We start from the raw sequence: 16,914 nt of genomic DNA, 5'->3' as shown, positions 1-16,914 counted from the left end.
TCATTGTACTATCCCCAGAGTAGCCACTATTTACACTTTACTGTGTTACCTTTGAGCCTTTTATTTTTCTTCCTCTCTCTTTTCCCTTTGTCCAGTGTCGTCTTATTCTCCGACTCCTCACCACCAATAAAAAGGTAAAAAACTGAAAAAAACCCTCTAAACATGATTTATTGAGTACAATGTTAATATTTTAATTAGCATACTTTTGTTTTTAATTTCCCAAAACATTGTTGTGTATACTAAAATTTTCATTTATATTTCCAAAAGGAAATACAGATATTTCTGTTAACATCCAAATGCTTGGGTTTTATTCTAGTCTTTCTGCCTTCAAGGTGTAAGAGTTAAGAAAGAATCAGGTGTGGCCTACCCATGTTACTTTCCTGTGACTTAGACCTTTATGGCATTTTTACATCTAGTAAAAAGTGGCATGCTCTTAGTCAAAGGAGTAAGCCCAAACCATGTGGAAAGGATCTTATCTCTTTTGAAAGCTAATATAAAAAGAATTCCTCCTAGACATATAAATATTGTGACATCAGTTTCTTAGGCTAAACATGCCTATTATTCTAGGTGAATTATTAACAATAAATACTTTAACTCTGTGCCCTGTTAATTATCATAATATGATTTCTAATTTGTTTTAACCTTAGGTTATATATAGCTTGAAGCCATTTATATTTTGGTATACTTGTAATAGTTACTATACACTAGACTATGTATATTGGACTAGACATGGAGAGTCAAAAAAGAGCACGTGATCAGAGTAGAAATCATGCCGTAGCTTCCTTCGTGTCTACCTCGAGTAGAAGCAGTAGAAAAAGTAATTACCTAAGATTTTTTTGGATTCTGGTCTATGGAGAAGCACCCTTATGTTTAGGCTGATGGGTAGCTAAATTAGAAAGTATTTTTTGTGATTTAGAATTTTATATGGAGATGTTCATTGTGATTAATTATTCTTTGTATTAGCAGATTTTTGCTTTTTGTAGCTGCGTGATTTCTTTTGGTCATCCATTACTGTCTATTAATAAAGAAAAACTTTATTTCACTGAAGCAGTGATACATAATCCAACTTGGATTTTTTTAAAAAATGACTGAATTTTTTCCTTGGGAATACATTACTGTTAAAAATGTAAATTATTAGATACATTACTTTTAATGAATATAAGTGGTATAATTAGAAGGCTGAAAATAATCCTTGGAAACATGAGTCTAATTTGATAGCTAAGAAACTGAGGACAAAGATACTCTTTGTAGCATATTTTCTAATGTCATTTCATTGTCTCACCAAGAAGTACTTGCATAAAGCAGGTTTGATTATAGCATCTGTTGAATATTTAAGGTTGGGTAAAGTGGGTGAGTTTAACAGATATTTTCCCTTATTTCTTTTAGGGGAATCTGGATTGGGAAAGTCGACATTAATCAACTCATTATTCCTCACAGATTTGCATTCTCCAGAGTATCCAGGTCCTTCTCATAGAATTAAAAAGACTGTACAGGTATGGATATTAGTATTGTTAATTGATGATAAGCTGGAATAATATTAATACATACAAAGCACATGTTGTAACTTTTATTATGCTTCCTTAGAGGTAAGATGCAAATTTGCCCTTAGCCAGTGTAAGATGGTAAATATGACTTCATAAAATTAAAAAAAGAAGAAGTATGGTTAATCAGAAGAATTATCTTGACTAGAACTTTCCAAATTTGTCCTAAGGACTCTCCTAGAGATGAAACTGTGACATAGTAACCAATTCTCCTGGAGTTGTACTATCTAGTATGATAGTCATTTGCCAAATGTTTACATCAGTTAAATTAATTAAATTAAAATGCAATTTCTCTTTTGCTCCAGATACATTTCAAGTGCTCAACAGCCACATGTGGCAAGTGGCTGCCATTTTGTGCAGAACATATATGAAGATTTTCATCATTTCAGAAAATTGCATTGGACAGTGTAGAGAAAACATGATTCATAGAAAAGCTATTGTTATTTAAATACAGTGTTCCATATTAGTCAGTGGGGTAATACTATATCGTAGTTGAATGGCAATAGCAATTCTGTAAGACTCCCAAGGTATATATGATCTAATTTACTGCTTCTCAGTCTTTGCTATGCATTCCTATCCTGGGTATCCTGTTAAATTTAGTTCTTCTAGTAGTTCTGAGATGGGCTGCGTTTCTACATTTCTCACAAGATCCCAGGTGATGCTGATGCTGCTGGATGGTAGATCACACTTTATAGAGCAAGGGGTTAGACTCTAGATATGCACTTCTTATTAAATAGTACAGCAGCCTGTAGCCACATGTGGCTATTAATCTTTGAAATGTGGGTAGTCTGAATTGTGATGTTCTGCAAATATAAAATATACCACCGATTTCTAAGACTGAGCATGGAAAAAAATCTCCATAATTTTTTGTATTGATTGTATACTGCAGTGATCATATTTTGGATGTATCAGGTTAAATAAAATTGATGAATTTCACCTTTTTCCTATTTTAAAAGTGGCTACTAAGAAAATTTTAAATTACTGATATGATTGACATGGTATTTTTATTTGGCAGCACTGCTCTAAACTGTTGATGAAAAATATTGTTGGTAAGCTCTGCTTATGTGATATATAGGACATGAGCAGAGAGGAGGCAAGTGAACAGTTCTGGCTGGAGTAGGCTTCATTGAGGCAGTGATGCTTTTAGCTGGATTTGAAGAAGTGGAAGTGATCATCCCAGTGCACAGGATGGAAGGACTGTCTATATATTCTGGGCAGTAACTCATACATATCAAACTGCAAGATAGAGTTTAGTAACTAGAATCCCAAAGGAGTAATTTTGTGAAGTGAATATCTTATTTCTCCTTTTTAATGTTCCTCTCTATTATAGGATTTTTTTGGCAACTTTCACAGGGCTTGAGATTTAAAATTACCTGCAAAATTATGCTGTAAAAACTTGATCCTACTTGCTTATTTATTTTGCCTGATGGGCCCGAAGTGGCATGGTAGAGCTTTAGAAGTAACTGTTGTGGCTATAAGAGAACATGAATTTATCAAGGGACAGAGTCTGGGAGATGAGATTTTTGGAAAACCCAGACTTAGGACTAAGGGGAGTGAACTATCAGAGAATTTCATGGAAATGTCAGTACGATATGAATCAGAGTAATTGAATATCACATTTTATTCACAAAGGGGGAAATTCAAGAAGCTGGACTGTAAAGTAACAGTAAGAGTTTTCTGGATGTAAGGAATGATAAAAATGTACAATAATACACTTTTTTTTTTTTTAAGATGGAGTCTCACTCTTGTACCCAGGCTGGAGTGCAGTGCACGATTTTGGTTCACTGCAACCTCCACCTCCTGGGTTCAAGCAATTCTCCTGCCTCAGCCTCCCAAGTAGCTGGGATTACAGGTGCCCACCACCACACCTGGCTGATTTTTGTATTTTTAGCCATGTTGGCCAGGCTGGTCTCAAACTCCTGAGCTCATGTAATCCACACGCCTTGGCATCCCAAAGTGCTGGAATTACCGGCGTGAGCCACCACACCCAGCCAACAATACACCTTTATGTTTGTCTCCCAGAAGGGAGTTTTAGTAAAGTGGTGAAGATGAATGATGGCAGATATAGGAAGTTTGAAATAGAATAGATGATGAGAAGAGGGAGGACTGACAGTACAGAGTATTGCCACCCCATCTATATCCAAGAACACTGCATTGGTAAAGGATATCCATAGAGCAGCTGAGGGTGTCTTCAGTGTCTTGAATTATTAAATAATGATGGCATCATCCCATATGTATTGTAGATTTATCTCATATGTATTGATTTTATATATGATAGAAATGCTATAAACAAAAATTTGTTTAACCAAAATGCCACATTCACCTAGACAATTTGAAGAAACAGAAATTTATTCTAAAATTCCCTAGTTTGAAAACAACTTGATATGTGATCTGAAATATATTATTATGTATTAATAAAAACTCATATATTACCTTAGTAATATTGCTAAAAGGCAGTTTCTTTTAGATTTTATGAGCTTCAGTAGTAGCTAAACTACAGTTTCTTATCTAGTATTTAAATAGATAATATAAAGATGAATACTTCAGTAACTGCTTTGGGAGATTTATGGGTTTTTTTTTTTTTTTTTGAGACAGAGTCTTGCCTGGTCGCCCAGGCTGGAGTGCAGTGGCACAATCTCGGCTCACTGCAAGCTCCGCCTCCCGGGTTCACGCCATTCTCCCGCCTCAGCCTCCCCAGCAGCTGGGACTACAGGTGCATGCCGCCACGCCAGGCTAATTTTTTTATTTTTAGTAGAGACAGGGTTTCACCGTGTTAGCCAGGATGGTCTCGATCTCCTGACCTTGTGATCTGCCCGCTTCCACCTCCCAAAGTGCTGGGATTACAGGCGTGAGCCACCGCACCCAGCCGAGGATTTATTTTCTTTATTTAAAAAAATATTTTTGGCCAGGCGCGGTGGCTCATGCCTGTAATCCCAGCACTTTGGGAGGCCGAGGCGGGTGGATCACCTGGTCAAGAGATCGAGACCATCCTGGCTAACACGGTGAAACCCCGTCTCTACTAAAAATACAAAAAATTAGCCGGGCATGGTGGCGGACGCCTGTAGTCCCAGCTACTCGGGAGGCTGAGGCAGGAGAATGGCGTGAACCCGGAGGCGGAGCTTGCAGTGAGCTGAGATCACGCCACTGCACTCCAGCCTGGGCGACAGAGCGAGACTCCGTCTCAAAAAAAAAAAACAAAAAAACAAAAGCTGGGTGTGGTGACACGTGCCTGTAGTTGCAGCTACTCAGGAGGCCGAGGCAGGAGAATCACTTGAACCCAGGAGGCAGAGGTTGCAGGGAGCCGAGATTACACCACTGCACTCCAGCCTGGCGACAGAGGGAGACTCCGTCTCAAAAAAAAAAAATGTTTTCCTCTATGTTATTTTAGGAATCAAGCAACATGGGAGGTGTTGAGACAGCCCAAGCGGGCAGGGAGGGGCATTGAAGAGCAGGCAGGCTCACTGGGAAAGCGGAGGTCGGGGACAGGGAGAGAGGGTGGGATGGAGAGGGCATCTGAGGGGCTACGGTCAGAGGTCGACTGCTGTCCTCAAGCCCTTTTTCAAAGTCATCCCACCTCTTTGAAAGGCTCATTTGCCATTTAACAGCTGTTGACGTTTCTTTAAAAATGAATCTGAGGGTCTGTGGCTGGGCAGCAGGCACCAGCATCAAGAGGAGGACAAACAAGGTCCCTGGGCTGAGGATCCCACCCCAGGGAAAGCCTGTAGTGCATAGAAGTGGCGGGAAACTTAGGGCTCCAAGAGGCTGACCTACAGGGAGCTGGCCCTTTGCACCCACCCTTCCTATCCTAGGCAAAAGAGGGAGCGAGCTGAGGTAAAGTTAGAACTAGGCTTCTTTAAAGTAATAGGTTAAGCACTATTTAATTTCTGGTCTAGACCTCAAAGGAGTTAAACCAGGTGACTTCCACCAGATTTTCTTGGTTCTGGGTTTGTTCCATGAGAAGCTGTAGGTTCGATTCTGTACAAGTTCTAGAACCTTCCGGAACCCACAGAACCTATTTGGGCAGTTGAAGTGGGTGGAGAAAGCAGGAATCTCAAAATATCTCAATATAAAGACACCCACCACTCCTTCCCCTCTCTTCACTGCCCTCACAAAAGCAGGTCCTCCACACCACTGCTGCCTCCTCAGACCGCTGCACTCTCACTAACGAGGCCATTTCTTTCTTGACTTCGCTGTGCTCTTGGCCTAGTGACAGTGATCAGAAATAATCAGGGGCGATCAAGCCCATGCTACCCTGGACAGGGGGTAATATTTCCATTGAGGGCCTCCCTAGTGGCTTTCCCTCTCTGAGCAGCGGGGACATGTGACAGCACAGGGCAGCCCGCGGGGGTTACGGCGAGGTGAGAAATCTTCCTGTGGCTGTGGAATTCTTGATAAGGTGGCGAACGTGTTGTGCAGCGGCATCCTGAGGGCTGCCCGCCCTCCCAGGCACCCAGGGCAGGCAGGCAAGCTGCACGCTGTCATCGCCTAAGTCAGCGGCCTTGGGCACACTTAATTACAGGAGAAGCAGAATCTGATTGCACTTTCTGTGCCAGCTCCTGACTTCGTTTACATCGTCGTTTTTTTTTTCCTTTTTCATACCTCAATGGACTAAATCTGAAAGATGTTTAGAGCTAGATTTTCACCAGCAGGTCTTCAGAAATGAATACAGGGATGAGGAATTTCATTCATTTATCCTTGCGTTGGCTGAGCAAATATTTATTGAGTGCCTGTTGTATCCAGGTACTGTGCTTTGTGGTAGGGGGATTCTCAGATTTATTTTCTAAGGTGAAACAATTGGAATTTGGAGCCACCGATATTTTCCATGATCATCACAAGGGAGAGGGGAGCTATAATATTTGGATATCATAATGTGGTAAATTGGAAGTAATCAGCCCAGAAGACACTGCCTGGTTCCTGGAAGGTGAAGATTGAGATGCAGGCCCATAGGTGGGAAGCTCTGCCTTAGATCTGGGCTTTGTGCTATTTCCATTAATGAGGCATAAGGTGGAAAGGTGGTGCCTGTCATCTGGGCTTGACAATCTTCTCAAATGCCCTAAAAGAAAGTCTTCCCTCTTATGCCCATTTCTCTTTCTGTTTTTCTTTTCTTTTCTTTTTTTTTTTTTTTTTTATTATACTTTAAGTTCTAGGGTACATGTGCACAACATGCAGGTTTGATACATAGGTATACATGTGCCATGTTGGTTTGCTGCACCCATCAACTCATCATTTACATTAGGTATTTCTCCTAATGCTATCCCTTCCCCAGCCCTCCACCTCCTGTCAGACCCCTGTGTGTGATGTTCCCCGCCTTGTGTCCAAGTGATCTCATTGTTCACTTCTCACCTATGAGTGAGAATATACAGTGTTTGGTTTTCTGTCCTTGTGATAGTTTGCTGAGAATGATGGTTTCCAGCTTCATCCATGTCCCTGCAAAGGACATGAACTCATCCTTTTTTATGGCTGCATAGTATTTCATGGTGTATATGTGCCACATTTTCTTAATCCAGTCTATCATTGATGGACATTGGGGTTGGTTCCAAGTCTTTGCTATTGTGAATAGTGCCACAATAAACATACGTGTACATGATTTATAGTAGCATGATTTATAATCCTTTGGGTATATACCCAGTAATGGGACGGCTGGGTCAAATGGTAGTTCTAGTTCTAGATCCTTGAGGAATCGCCACACTGTCTTCCACAATGGTTCAACTAATTTGTACTCCCACCAACAGTGTAAAAGTGTTCCTATTTCTCCACACCCTTTCTAGCATCTGCTGTTTCCTGACTTTAATGATCGCCATTCTAACTGATGTGAGATGGTATCTCATTGTGGTTTTCATTTGCATTTCCCTGATGACCAGTGATGATGAGCATTTTTTCATCTGTCTGTTGGCTGCATAGGTGTCTTCTTTTGAAAAGTGTCTGTTCATATCCTTCGCCTACTTTTTGATGGAATTGTTTGTTTTTTTCTTGTAAATTTGTTTGAGTTCTTTGTAGATTCCGGATATTAGCCCTTTGTCAGGTGGGTAGATTGCAAAAATTTTCTCCCATTCTGTAGGTTGCCTGTTCACTCTGATGGTAGTTTCTTTTGCTGTGCAGAAGCTCTTTAGTTTAATTAGATCCCATATGTCAATTTTGGCTTTTGTTGCCATTGCTTTCGGTGTTTTAGTCATGAAGTCCTTGCTATGGGTCTTAAAATCTCTATGGAATCTAAATTTGGTGTCAAGTTAGCTTATTTTTTATTGGTCTACTTTGAGTGTAAATGAAAACAGATGAATGCTACCTTCCTTAACAATAGTCTTTTGTTCATTTTATATCTGAAATTTTTGTTTTGGTAAAATTTTGAATTTATATTAAAGCTTTTTTAGCTTTATGCCCCCTAGCTATTAATAGAAGCAAACTCTTGCTGTTTATTTATGACAGAACACACATGCAGGACTTGAGATGTTACTAATAATGTCCACTACAAGAACTATGAAAGCAGAAAACTGGCAGCTGTGACTTACAATGGAGTTGATAACAACAAGAATAAAGGGCACCTGACTAAGTAAGTATATATTTTTTTCACCAAAAAAGGTATTCTTTCTGTAGTCAATAATCATATTGTTTCATTTTCATTAAATTTCTCCTGGCTCCTCACTAGAAAATTTGGATAATGTTCTCTATGCACAACAGCATAAATGTATATTGTTATGCTTTGTTAATAGCAGAAACTTTTTTGAATGAACCATTTTTGATGGAGTTTTCACTTACAGATTGTGTGGAAACAAAGGACAGGCTTTAATAAAAGGAATAGGTAGATGAATTTATTCTTGCTTACCTTCTCTAATCCTGTTCCAGGGAGTAAATTAGCTGGAGTTTTGGTTTCTTCTTTTGGCTGTCAGAGTGGTGTAAGTGACTACGAATTGTGTAGCTTTGTCCTATTGCGCTTATATCTCAAGCTGTGGTGTTTTTATGTGGGGGTCAAAAAAAGAGATGTGTGAGGAAGCTGGTAACCATGTCTGTGCCCTGCTTTTAAAAAATTTGTCATTATTGAAGATCATAATTACATCATATGTCACTTAACAATGGGGATATTCTGAGAAATGTGTCATTGGGCTATTTCGTCATTCTGTAAACATCATAGAGTGTACCTACACAAACCTAGATGGTAGAGCCTTCTACACACCTAGGTTATGTGCTCTAGCTATTGCTTGTAGGCTATAAACCTATATAGCGTGTTACTGTACTGAATGTCATAGACAGTTGTAACATAATGTTAAGTATTTGTGTATCTAAACATAGAAAAGGTGCAGTAAAAATACAGTATAAAAGATTAAAAATGGGATATGTGTATAGGGCACTTGTGAATGGAGCCTGTAGGACTGGAAGTTGCTCTGGATGAGTCAGGGAGTGCGCAGTGAGTGACTGTGAAGGCCTAGGACATTACTGTACACTACTGTGGACTTTATGAACACTGTACACTTGGGCTATACTAAATTTACTTTTTAAATTTGTCTTTAATAATCTTATTTTGCTGTAACTTTTATAATAACTTAAATTTTAAAAAAACTTTTTGATTCTTTTGTAGTAACACTTAGCTTAAAACACAAACACATTGAACAGATGTACAAAAATATTATCTTTATAATCTTTATTCTATAAGCTTTTTTCTATTTTAAAAGTTCTTTCTTTTTTCACTTCAAACTTTTTTGTTGTTGAAAACGAAGACATAAACTTACACATTAGCCTAGGCCTACTCAGGGTCAAAATCATCAAGATGCTACCGGGCAGTAGGAATTTTTCAGTTCCTAGGGGCCACCATCATATATGCAGTCCCTTGTTGACTGAAATGTCATTATGCAGTGCATAGCTGTATTATGAAACCATTTTAAATAATGTGCATTTGTAGCTAGGTGTTATCTACCATTAGACAATAATCCTGACGGATCAACTATATAAATACGAAAGACAAGTTCTGAAAGTAGCTATAGTGTTTTCCATAGTGGTTAACATGCCTTATAATGGAATAGAAAAATGTCCCTTCTTAAATATTTAAAATACAAGATTCTGTTTGAGGTAAGCCTCAATACGTGAACAAAAGGAAGGCTTTTTATCTCTTTTGAGCAAAATGTTTATTGAGCAACTTTGGCACAAAAATGGTAAGGATCCATCATAGTGAATATTGTTCATAAAATCCTAATTCACTTTAAACTCATTAACGATGAACTTTTTAACTCACTAAAAGAAACACATACACAAAGCTACTGATAATTTTGTATGTTAAAATACTACCGGTACATATTTTTTGTTAAATATGTGTACTTATCCAATATATTTTTAAAATGTTTGTTAATGTTGTAGATATAAGGAATTGTTTATTTGTCCCCATGTCTCAAATATAAGGCTTTTTTTTTTTTTTTTTTTTTTTTTTGAGACAGTGTCTCACTCTGTCGCCCAGGCTGGAGTGCAGTGGTGCGATCTTGGCTCACTTCAAGCTCCACCTCCGGGTTCACGCCATTCTCCTGCCTCAGCCTCCCGAGTAGCTGGGAATACAGGTGCCTGCCACCACGCCTGGCTAATTTTTTGTATTTTGTTTAGTAGAGACGGGGTTTCACCATGTTAGCAAGGATGGTCTCGATCTGCTGACCTCGTGATCCGCCTGCCTTGGCCTTCCAAAGTGCTGGGATTACAGGCGTGAGCCACTGTGCTCGGCCATATAAGGCTTTTTAAAGTAGTGCTGTTGGATGCAGGTAAGATAATTCAGAGAAAAATTGTAGACTTTACAGTATCACTAAGTTTTTTTCTGCATATACAAAATTCTACTGTGTGGATACGTGAGTTAAACTATAGCCCAGGTGAAAACATAAATAGTAGAATTCTACTGGAAATATATCTCTTAAAGAGAGGAATCATGACCGTACTTTGCCTATGCAAATAAAAAAAGAAATGTTTGCATTGCTAAAAAGAAAATTGCCCCGGGAGCTAGCATAATATTTTATTTTATGTTAATAATAAGTAGGAAAATAAACATTTTAGAAGATAAAGCCAACTGGGGAATGGCTGTAATTGGAATAGATATTTGATATGATTTGATAAATTAGATTGTTACTACTTCATTGAATAACGCCTACTGAATCTGAAAGAAATCACTTAGAAGTTTTATCTATTGATTGTATCTTACATTGTCTTGAAAACGTTAGCAATTTCAAAATATATTTTTGTTAAATTTTTCCTTAAAAATCATTAACAACTTATGGTGCTTTAGCTGATGTAAGGTGCTTTTCTTCATAGCTCAGTACATATCCATGGATAACTGAAAAGAAAGACTAATGTTTAAATAAGTGAAGTAAGCGGGTGTGAGTTTAGGCTTCTTTTAATGTTCTTTTTGTATTGCCCTCATGTGACTCTCCATAGCAATGCATTCTTCGACAGTGGTAGTGAGGAAGGGTTGAGAGTTGCAAGAATTTTGGAATGGAAGGTGAACCTATTGAAAATTCATAGTTAAATTGATCTTTGGCAATGTATGCTTCACAAAGTGCTAATCACACTTTGGTTTTAAAATATAAGCCAAACTTTTTAAAGATGTTAGACATTGAATAGTAAAATGCATTCATGTGCCACATAACGATGTTTCGGTCAATGACTGACTGCATATACGACAAATTCCCATAATATTATCATGTCATACCATAGAGCCTAAGTGTGTAGTAGGTTATACTATCTAGAGTTGTGTAAGTACACTCTGTGTTGTTCACGCAATGACAAATGAATTTCTCAGAATGTATCCCCATTTTTAAGCAATGCATGACTGTAGATCAATTTATCTTATATTTAAATTTTCTGAGGTAGTTTTGGGCAAACTGTAGAGTCTATTGAAACATGAAATAAAAAACCAAACACCGCATGTTCTCACTCATAGGTGGGAATTGAACAATGAGAACACATGGACACAGGAAGGGGAACATCACACACCGGGGCCTGTTGTGGGGTGGGAGGAGGGGGGAGGGATAGCATTAGGAGATATATCTAATGTTAAATGACGAGTTAATGGGTGCAGCACACCAGCATGGCACATGTATACATATGTAACAAACCTTCACATTGTGCACATGTACCCTAGAACTTAAAGTATAATAAAAAAAATTAAAATTAAAATATATGTGTAGATATCTGAAAATGTGCCTTTCTGTTATGTCAAGAGCCCTAGAACAATTCTATTTTAGAGGGACTTAAAACAAGAATTAGATTGTGTGGTTTAAATCTGAAGAATTAGATTGTGTGGTTTAAATCTGAAGACTAGCTGAACTTGTCCAGTCAGCTGTAATTCGTCTCAAGGTCAGATCTGGAGAAGTGGATGCTGTTCTTAGCAGCTATCCAGTAATTGCCTGTTTCTGACAAAGAAAGTACGGAGCTATCTAAGTGCTTCTTGTATCCTTAGAGAATACATCTTGCATCCCTGTATGAAGGTTACTGGGTGGTTGGAAGCCACAGAAATGGTAACCTCTGAAATCAAAGAAAATTCAGCCAGGGTTTGTAAAGGAAAGGGGAGAAGAGTTGGTCATATCCAGATTGCTGATCTCTTAAAGGAAGTGATCCCCAATAAGAGAAATAAGAGAAGGGCCATCTCTTTTTTTTTTTTTTTTTTTTTTTTTTTTGCTAGACATCCTTCTTGAAGTTGTATCTGCCTCCTTTTTCCTTGATCTTCCTTGTACCCTTTACTTAAAGTCACATTTGATTGGTGACTCTTTTTCAGAACTGATGTCTATCATTGGTACCAATTATGACAATAGACACCTTGCTCCAAGTTGGGGCAAACCCTAGTCTCTCTTTCCTTTATGTTAATTTATTTTTCTGTTCTTTATAGCCTTCTCCATCAGTCATCTTGGGAAAACTTTATAAGTAAATGACTAAAAATACAAGTTTCAAAGGTAGATCCTCAGAATTCGTGATACATGACAAGAGTTTTCATTGATCTAAATAGAAATAAAGACAATTTTCTGAAAATTTCAGGTTGTTTTAAAAAATTAAACTTACTCAGTTGTATCTTTTACTCTTTATTCAAGTGTCCTTTCATGAAATTATAATGATAGTAGTTGGAGTTTTGTTTATGTTTGGTTTTAATACTCTTACTTGGCAAAACAAGATGTTGGCAACCATTATTACTCAAAATTTTTGGAAATTTTTATTGATCTTTGAATTTTTTTTTTTTTTTTGAGACTGAGTCTTGCTCTGTCACCCAGGTTGGAGTGCAGTGGCGCGATCTTGGCTCACTGCAACCTCCGCCTCCCAGGTTCATGCCATTCTCCTGCCTCAGCCTCCCGAGCAGCTGGGACTACAGGTGCCCACCACCACGCCCAGCTACTTTTTTGTATTTTTAGTAGAGATGGGGTTTCACTGTGTTAGCCAGGATGGTCTTGATCTCCTGACCTCGTGATCCACCTGCCTCGGCCTCCCAAAGTGCCGGGATTACAGGCATGAGCCACTGCGCCCCGCCGATCTTTGAAATTATTTAAGTGAAATTCCTTTGGAAAATTTTGCACATAGTGACCTGCTAACCACTGGAGCAGAAATATGTAAATCTACTTGTTTAATGTGTTCTTTAGGAAAGACCACCACACGTAATTTAAATGAAACATGATTGTCTTTTATTACACTCCAGATGTGGGTCATGTGTAATGCAGCAACGTAGAACCTGACTAGGCCATCCTTCTGTGGCGGCTCTAATCTTATTGGTCACATGAAGGGGTGTGGCTTGCAAGAACTTTAACCTTAGAAAGACAACCCTAGAAGGAGCTAAATCTTTGGGGATTTAGTTTCATATTCAGGTTACGTTGTAGCCATTTTCTTTTTCTTGTTTTACTAGGCTTTTTCCATTACTTTGTCTGGGTTTTTAATTTTGCTGGTAGGTTTGTAAGCTTTACTACTATATATGTGTGTGGGTAAGAGTTTCCTATTAAAAAGCAGACAGGCAATGATATAACTTAAATGGTTTTTCCAGCCATTTAATAAAAGGTTTTACTTGGAAAAAAATAGTAAATGTGAAGACAAAAAGTGATCTCCTTACATTTTCTATACTGTAAGCACAATTGTTTGTTTCGATTTTTTAAAAATTAATAAAGATGATTAGAAGTGAAGTGTTAGTTTAAAAATTCAAAATTTGAAAGATATTTTTACTGGTGAGAGACTTCAAAAAATTCATTTTAAATATGCATGAATGAACATTTTTTCACAGTATTTGAGTATATTTGGTCAGATTATTTTCACAAGGCTAAAAAACTTACAGTATCTTAGCTGTTAAATATTGCAGATTTCTTTTAGAAAGTACACACATTTAGCAGGTTTAGAACTTTGAACAGACTTTCACAAGACAATCGCACAGCATATTTATTTTCATAGTGATTTAGTGTAATTACGATAGTAATTTGGGAAATAAATTAGCTTTAGCAAATTTTACTGTAATTTTTTTTTATTTAGGGCACATACCTTAGTAATTTAATTGTGAAAGCTACGCTTTTGCCTTTAATTGAAGCTTTTAGCATGCTTTACTTTAAATGTGCTAAATCACTAAATTTTATTCCTTTAGATATGATACAGTTGAAGGCATGTAAGGCGGGGGATTGTTTTTCCAAAGACATAGCAGTTTTACTATACAGGGATTTTTAATATTTAAATTTTGAATTTAAAAGAAGATTTTTTCTTTTTCTTTGAGATGGTGTCCTGCTCTGTCACGCAGGCTGGAGTTCAGTGACACGATATTGGCTCACTGCAACCTCTGCCTCCTGGGTTCAAGCAATTCTCCTGCCTCAGCCTACCAAGTAGCTGGGATTACAGGCATGCACCACCACGCCCAGCTAATTTTTGTATTTTTAGTAGAGACAGGGTTTCACTATGTTGGCCAGGCTGGTTTCGAACTCCTGATCTTGTGATCTGCCTGCCTTGGCCTCCCAAAGTGCTGGGATTACAGGTGTGAGCCACTGTGCCTGGCCTAAAAGAAGATTTTGAAACATCATTGCATGTTTTCTCTGCAGTCTCTTATTTTCCCCCTAGAGTTATTTAAATAATAATTTAGGTGGCAAAATTACTTGCTCCTTCCCAAGGATAAAGTAAAATAAACATTTTATAGATGAGTTATGTAAGTAGGAATAGATATTTAATTCTCTCTGATTTCTAATTTAATGTATTTACAATCACAGTTATATTGTTGAATAATATTAAGTTGCTTAAATACACATATTCAGTTACTTAAGTTTAGCAATTAAAAATCATTTTTAGATTATTTCTTTTCTAGAGCCTAAAAAAGATTTTTGTGGTGTTAGGGGACAGTGGGAATTATAGACTCCTTGAAAATCTAGCAAAAGTTTTGGACCCTTTCACCGGAAGAATACTGGCAAACACAAACACACATTTGGTATGCTGTTTCAGGGCAGTCACTGACACTGGGTGTGCTCAGGAGATCAGAAGCAACTATATTAAAAACACCTGCCATTAATATGAGGCATATATTATTAAGAAGGATCTCATCAACTTTTAACAAAAAAAAATATTTACACTTGAAAATGTATTTTGGCTGACTCTACTTTTTGTTTTGTTTTGTTTTGTTTTTTGAGACAGAGTCTCAGTCTGTCACCCAGGCTGGAGTGTGGTGGGGCGATCTTGGCTGACTGCAACCTCTGCTCACTGCAACCTCTGCCTCCCAGGTTCCAGCGATTCTCCTACCTCAGCCTCCTGAGTAGCTGGGACTACAGGCATGTGTCACCACACCCAGCTAATTTCTGTATTTTTAGTAGATACGGGGTTTTGCCATGTTGGCCAGGCTGGTCTCTAACTCCTGGCCTCAGGTGATCTGCCTGCCTCGGCCTCCCAAAGTACTGAGATTATAGACATGAGCCACTGCGCCTGGCCTGGACTTCCTCTTCTGAGTGCCCTGCTGACCTGTCCTGATGATGACTGTTCCTGCAGAGGTCTGCAGAACCCCGTTACCTGGCCCTGAGATCATGGAGTGCTCCATGAATGAGGACCATCCTGGCTACGGAAGGAGGGGACATGTGAGTGCGCCGGGAGGAGGATCACCCGCCTGGGCTGGGCGAGGGAGGAAGCAGGCAGGGCTGGGTCGGTGCCCCTGGCACTGGGTAAGTGGCCCTGGGCCCTCTCACTTCCAGGTGGAGCACTGGCGTCATCATGTACGTGCTGCTGGCTGGCTCCCCACCCTTCTGGCACCGGAAGCAGATGCTGATGCTGAGGATGATCATGAGTGGCAACTACCAGTTTGGCTCACCCCAGTAGGATGATTACTCGGACACCGTGAAGGACCTGGTGAGAGGCGAGGCCGACTGGCTCCTGGGCTCGGCCGCAATGCCAGGCTCCCTTGCCCAGGGAGGCCCCGCCTCTCCTGACGTGCTGGAGGGGACCTGCCTTAACGTTCTCAGGTACCCTCTCCTCCCCTTCCAGGCCTCCCGATTCCTGTTGGTGCAACCCCAGAGCTGCTGCACAGCAGAAGAGACCTTGGCACACCCCTTCTTCCAGCAGTACGTGGTGGAGGAAGTGCAGCACTTCAGCCTCCAGGGGAAGTTCAAGGTACGAAGCCTCCTGACCCAGGCCCTGCGGCAGTTGTCGCCAGCTCCCCAAGTGCAAACCTCTAAGCCGTCTCCTCTCCCAGGGGTCCTTATACCCCGCGGGTTTCCAGAGTACCCACCCCTCCCCTCCCAGCCGCCCTGTGATGGCTTCAGAGATGGCAGGTGTCAGCCCACTGGCTCCATCCCTGAGGATGCTGGCCAAGTGGGAAGTGGGGGACACTAGGAGGGCCCCACAGAAGCCACCCAAGGCTTCGTGGCAAAGGAGCCCAGAGAGTCCTGTGCTGGAGGGGCAGGGTCTAGCAGGGCGGGGGCTGCAGCCCAGCTTCTCCGCCTGGCCCTGCAGGTGATCGCTCTGACTGTGCTGGCTTCAGTGCGGATCTACTACCAGTACCACCGGGTGAACCCGGTAACCCGGGAGATCGTCATCCGAGACCCACCCCTACACCCTCCAGCCTCTGTGCCGGCTAATTGATGCCTATACTTTCCGAATCTATGGCCGCTGGGTGAAGAAGGGGCAGCAGCAGAACTGGGCAGCCCTTTTCAAGAACACACCCAAGGCCGTGCTGCTCTCCCTGGCCGAGGAGGACTACTGAGGGGCTGGCCAGTAAGGAAGGGCTGGGGGGCAGGTGGGGAGGTGAAGCCATGGAAATACAAGTCAAAGGGGTAAGATGCATGCAGGCCTCTGCAGAAGGAGCGCTTGGCCCTGGCCAGGAACCCCTGGAGCTGAGGCCACGATCCCCTCTCGAAGGCTGTGCACAAGGGAAGCGGGTGTTCCTACCACACAGCAATACCTGCAGGCTGGGGCAGGCCCTGGGTTG

The 16,914-nt window shown here is 40.2% G+C and overlaps 1 long non-coding RNA gene and 1 pseudogene across 1 annotated transcript; both read left to right on the top strand.

Moving 5' to 3' along the window:
- LOC129040895 (uncharacterized) lies at nucleotides 1-8,081 on the top strand. The gene is made up of 3 exons (XR_008503740.1): nucleotides 1-134; nucleotides 1,387-1,493; nucleotides 7,965-8,081. It is a non-coding gene; the product is annotated as an uncharacterized LOC129040895 (long non-coding RNA).
- A 7,794-nt stretch (nucleotides 8,082-15,875) lies between these two features.
- LOC129041497 (phosphorylase b kinase gamma catalytic chain, skeletal muscle/heart isoform-like) lies at nucleotides 15,876-16,689 on the top strand (annotated as a pseudogene).
- Nucleotides 16,690-16,914: the final 225 nt, after the last annotated feature.

This window comes from Pongo pygmaeus, chromosome 6 (genome assembly GCF_028885625.2).
Source record: "Pongo pygmaeus isolate AG05252 chromosome 6, NHGRI_mPonPyg2-v2.0_pri, whole genome shotgun sequence".
In the NCBI taxonomy this organism is placed as follows: domain Eukaryota; kingdom Metazoa; phylum Chordata; class Mammalia; order Primates; family Hominidae; genus Pongo; species Pongo pygmaeus.
This window is presented reverse-complemented; position numbering and strand designations above follow the sequence as displayed.